The 5,390-nt window shown below is 41.2% G+C and overlaps 1 long non-coding RNA gene across 2 annotated transcripts; it reads left to right on the forward strand.

Moving 5' to 3' along the window:
- Positions 1-1,148: 1,148 nt before the first annotated feature.
- LOC127343684 (uncharacterized) lies at positions 1,149-5,097 on the forward strand. 2 transcript variants are annotated; one of them, XR_007877448.2, is made up of 5 exons: positions 1,149-1,735; positions 1,826-2,530; positions 2,705-3,569; positions 3,851-3,961; positions 4,454-5,077. It is a non-coding gene; the product is annotated as an uncharacterized lncRNA (long non-coding RNA). The 2 variants fall into 2 exon arrangements; XR_007877447.2 differs by having other exon boundaries at positions 3,851-5,097.
- Positions 5,098-5,390: the final 293 nt, after the last annotated feature.

The following is a 5,390-nucleotide window of genomic DNA, read 5'->3' on the forward strand; positions in this document are numbered from 1 at the left end:
TCTTCATATCTTCTTGAATTCCAATACACCGGCGCTCCCGATGGGAGTAACCGCAATAACTCGAAGATATTCCAGGAGCCCCCGAGTAATTCCAGCGCTCCCAATGGGATCGCATCGGGTCGATATTAAATAAGATGATATCCATTGAATATTCCAGATGATGAATCCACCAACCCGAGAGTGCACCGGGAGGAGATATATCTAGAGCCGAAGAAGATAAGTCCATCGAGTAATCATAGATGATGGAGAAAATAAATCCACTGATTTGGGGAAAATAAATCCACCGAGTAATCGAGAGTACTGGAGGTAACGATGTAATGGCGCCTCCCCAATCATCGGGTGTGGCGAAAGAAAGAGGAACACTTAGTTCTGCAGGCGCAGTCGAAATAGTTGCACGGCCAAATATAGTCCGTGCGGCGGGCGCAGCCGAAATAATTCCGCGGACAGAGACAGTCCATGCGGCGGGCGCAGCCGAAATAATTCCGCGGACAGAGAAAGTCCATGCGGCGGGCGCAGCCGAAATAATTCCGCGGACAGAGACAGTCCATGTGGCGGGCACAGCCGAAATAGTTGCGCCATTCAAGATAATTCATGCAGCAGGCGCCAGGCAAATGCGGTCGATGAAGAGGATACGGCCGATCCGCGGCGGGTGAGCATCCGAATATATTGAGTCCGTAATGCCGGGTCCATGACAGGCGAGCCCCCGAGCGCGGCAAGTGCACAACAATGGCGTGATGGCGAAGCATGATCGAAAGCGGAGCGATCAAGCTTTGTTTCAATCTGCAGTTATGTTACGGTGCAAAAACCTACGCGCAAATAATAGTACGAGCCAAAAAATATTTGGCGAAAGATATTTTGCAAGTAGTAATTAATTGAAAATATATCACCTGATCTTTGTATCGGATAGCGAATTCGTGACGCCGGATTTTTTAGTGGCGGCTTCAACTATCATAAGTACGAGGTATGCTTTAAATCAACCGCGGTACAATAGACTGATCCATGCTGATTCACTTCTCCACCCGATGAATCTTGCTTGAGGTTTAATCTTCATGTATACAGTACGGCAGCTCGCTTCCAGCGGACGTAGTCATAGTCGGCTCCTGTTGCGAGCATCCGATACTTCCGTGAAATTTTCTGCTTTGTAGATTGATTTGCCTGAGATTGTTTCCTTGAGACTTGATCCATGTGAAATAAGCAGAATGCCTTGAAGATGATTCGCTATAAATCTCTCCTACTTAAAAAAGGGGAAGAGGTTCCGTCGTCAGCCCGAACATGGTCCGTTTCGTCAAACCGCTCGTCCCGCTTGCTTTCGTCAGCTCCCGTTCCTTTCATCCATCATCCCACCCCCGGTGATTCCGCGCAAAATTGATGTGAATTGCCAAAACTACCGCGTAAGGAAATTGCTAATCCCGTCGCTCATGTTCTGGCTCGGCGAGGTCGCACATCTGGGCATCTCCACACTCCAAATCCCCCCTGAAATCCTGATGGCCCCATCACCAATTCCTAGGCCTAACTCTAGGCGGGACTGCGGCGGATTGCGCCCCCGCTCCGGTGGTCCTTCCCATGTAGGCCGGCACGCATCTCGCCTCTCGATCTCCTCTCCCATCTCCGTTATGGCGTTCCTGCTCGGAGGTCCACGCCGCCACGTGTTGTTGAGCGGGCAAGATCAGCACTCTGTAGGTTAGGGCCAACCAGGAGGAGGATCTAGCGACCAGACCACCATCATCAGCGCAAGGTTAGTACAATCTATTGTTAATCTTCTCTGTCTCTGTTCATATGTTCCCAACTGTTTGTACTGCATGTCTGACCATGCATTGTTATTCAGATGTGCGGGAAGGATGATTCTGTACCTAACTTTGCCCCATTGTTTTTTGGTAATGGGGCTGTTGAGATTGATGATGAGGAGGATGTGCCTCTGGTTCCATCCATAGTTGATAATTGGTGCCTCTCCATTGCTGCTTGTTGTAACACTTCAAGTGCTATAGTGCAGTTAATTTTTGCAGACCAGACCTTTGTATCGTAGTGTTGTTGTAGTTCTGTTTTTGACCGCTTTGCATTTATGTTTATTCCTTATATGCTTGCCGTTGGTACCTACTCGGGTGGCTGCAGCACTGCCTTCTTCAGTGCATTCAGCCTGGACTGGCCGTTCTGTCCTGTTTAGTGTGTACTACACAACTTGTGCTTTTGTTGCTTCACGGCTGTAGTGCATGTGCATCTGGTAGGATGGTAGCCTTCTATACATAGTGTGGTGCACTGGTGTACATGCTTTGTAATGTAATTTATGCAGCTACCCGCAAGAAAATTAAGTAACCTCCCAATCAAGTTGGATTGGAGTACAATATCTTATATTTGGTAGAATGAAAAATTCTGATTCGTGAATTCGAATTGTTACTGGTCTTGATTTCTTCTTCTTTCTACAATGTAAGCTCTTCCGGTGTCACAACTCATGGAACAAGCCATAAAGTGACTCTTTGAAGATATGCAGTGATGTTTACCTCCATCTTACAGGACTCAAAGACAACAATAAATGGTAACTTTTGTGTGATTTATCATTTAGATTCACCCATTTAAATTGACCTTTTAAGTTGATCTATCATTTGGATTGCCTATGAATATTAGCACCATTATTTTTCTCATTATGCTTCTTTAGAATCTGCTGCAAGGGCCTGATTCTTAAGATCTTCTTTAATTTAAATTCTCGCAGGTGTCTCTTCACTCTATTTCCAAGAATGCTTGGAAATATAATCTCCATTGTTGTGCTACGTAAATATTGGAATGTGTGTATGATTAATTCATCTGTGAGCTCTTATATTTTATTAAGCTTGATCTACACATGATACCAGTATCTCCGCTCATCACATTTCTTACAGCCCTGATTTTCTTGTAAAAGGTCTCTTTGATGCAGAACAATAGATCCATATATTTATTTTCTTTGATACACTTTTTTTAATATAGATGTTATTCACCGTGCTCACCAAGCTCTGGGTACCAACTGCTCTAGCATTCATTTGGTTCCTATGTTCAGTTATACCATATCTATTAGGAGAACTGTCGACAAATTCATGCTGGGAGCATGTAATGATGGTTGTTTTAATTTGTTCACTCACAGTTGACTCTCTGCTGATCTCTGATTAATTTATTCTGTTTGAAGTACGATGCACAAAATTATGCTTGGTGTCTTAGAAAATAGCATCGGAGTATATTAGCAACTATGATGACATAGCACAATGCTCACTCTCTCGGTATCTTATTTTCTTCGTTTCTAGACTAATCAACTTTGTGCAAAACTACCAACAAACTATTTCTCCTAAGGCTGTGGCTTAATTAAGATACTAAATGATCATATAAGTGTAAGTGCGCTGTATATGTTGTTAGTTTCTTATTACGCACATGGTTACATCCCTTTAACCATTTTTTTGCGTTTGATGAATTGCTAACTAGCGGATGTGTATATCAGAGCGATCATGTTTGAGGACCTCTCCCTTCTCACACAGATGGTTAGTATGAAGTAAAGGAGCAACTCAAGCAGATTATGCCTACAAAGCTGATAGGTCGCCTTACAGAATTAAGTGAGTGCCACTTCCCGGATTTCTTATAAACATTTTGTGTTTGAATGATGGATTGATTCTTGTGGTTCCTATGTTCACAATCATGTGTATCAATAATTAGTTTCCAGTCTCAAGTATGTTGATAAAGTTGGCCGCCATTATGTAGTTATGATTGTCATGGACCTTATGGAAGTGAGAGCGCCAGAGTTGATATTTGTTGGCAGATATTTTTTATGACCAAACAAATTAAAGGAGTGTATATTATGCTTGACAAATTATTCCCTTGCCTGATGCCCATGTAGGTTGTGAGTCATGTCTGAAATACTCCCTCCGGTCGGATTAGATTGACGCAGGCTCGGGCATCAAGTACACACACGCTGGAACTGTTTCGTGTCGATTAATTTCAGCCGGAGGTAGTATTTCGTTTTTTCATGGTTTTATTGTTGTATGACCATGCATGTTTCTTGTGCTAAGTATCTGGTCAAACACCTTACTATATACCTCACATGCAAAAATAAGCACAATTTTCTTATCCAGAAGCAATAGACCTCATGATTATATTATTATGATGGTCAAATATCCCTTCGAGGTTCAGATGTATGCCTTGCTTAATCTGATATTTTTCTTGTTATTCATTCACACAGAACTTTGTATGGATATTTTGACTTATTTGTACTTCCTACCCTTACAGCTTAAATTAGCTGCTAATAACATGAATAGATTATCTATTCCACCCAGCATTTTTTCAGATGTTGATTCAGATTTTGCCATGCATACATGTAGGTCTAGATGCTTGCCTTTTCAGGTAAAAATGTATACCGTATTTTTTTCCTGATGTAGATTTATTTCCAACAAATCAGAGAAGGCTCCTTTGCTACTTCTGGACTAAGCTCTTAAATTCTCAGGTTTAAGCAAGCCTTAAACTGCAATCCATCATGTACTAGAAGGGAGAAACGGCCAGGAATCTATAGGTCCATCTGCATGTTGTTTCTCTTTGTGAATTTCGAAATTTTCAAGATATCATATGGCATGCATTCTTCAAAATGAAAGACTGGTGCACGGGTTGATGTGAAATCCCAGTTTAAGTTTGCACACTGATTTTATCATGTGCAGTAAACATATTTTTGTTTGTTGTCGTTTCTACTTGGCAGACAGTTCGGTGAATAGAAATTGGGGATGAAAAATGGCTAGGTGAGCTATTTATACATAGGGGTAGGGTAGAAATCTGCGACTAATTAAAGTTAGCTTTAGCCAGCAAGTGGGGAAAGAAGAAGAATTGTTTTTCTTGAAGAAGGCAGGAGGGCTCCAGTGCTGTTTTCATTTGTCTGTCATGTTATTATCCTGTAATAATAATTCAAAGTCTCAGCTATGGGAACAACTACAACAGAAAAACACCATGTCATATTGATGTAATGGGTACAATGACTAGGTTGTTGGACTGGGGTGACTACAAAGCTCTGTAGCGTGTAGAAAAGAAAATTGTAAATAAATTAAAATGGGCACTTATAAGAGAAATTGACTTTTTTTAATTAGTTGTCAATGTAAACTAGGTTTGACTTTTCTTAAAAAATGTTGTCAATGTATCTTTCTCGCTGCTTTGCATTCATTATTCGTGTTCATGATTCTTGCACTTTTTAGAGTCGATTTAGATTTAGGATGATCAAAACCATTCTTATTACTGATGCTTGTACACAATAAAATTGACTAATCCAAATAATAATAAATTGATGGGAGGTCGCTCCAAAGAAAGATAAACATGCACTAAAAAATGGTTAAAATTAACATAAATAAGTAAATAACACATGTTGGTCATTGGAGGTTTAGGAAAAGGATGCAAAATAT

Source organism: Lolium perenne, chromosome 3, assembly GCF_019359855.2.
Source record: "Lolium perenne isolate Kyuss_39 chromosome 3, Kyuss_2.0, whole genome shotgun sequence".
NCBI lineage: Eukaryota > Viridiplantae > Streptophyta > Magnoliopsida > Poales > Poaceae > Lolium > Lolium perenne.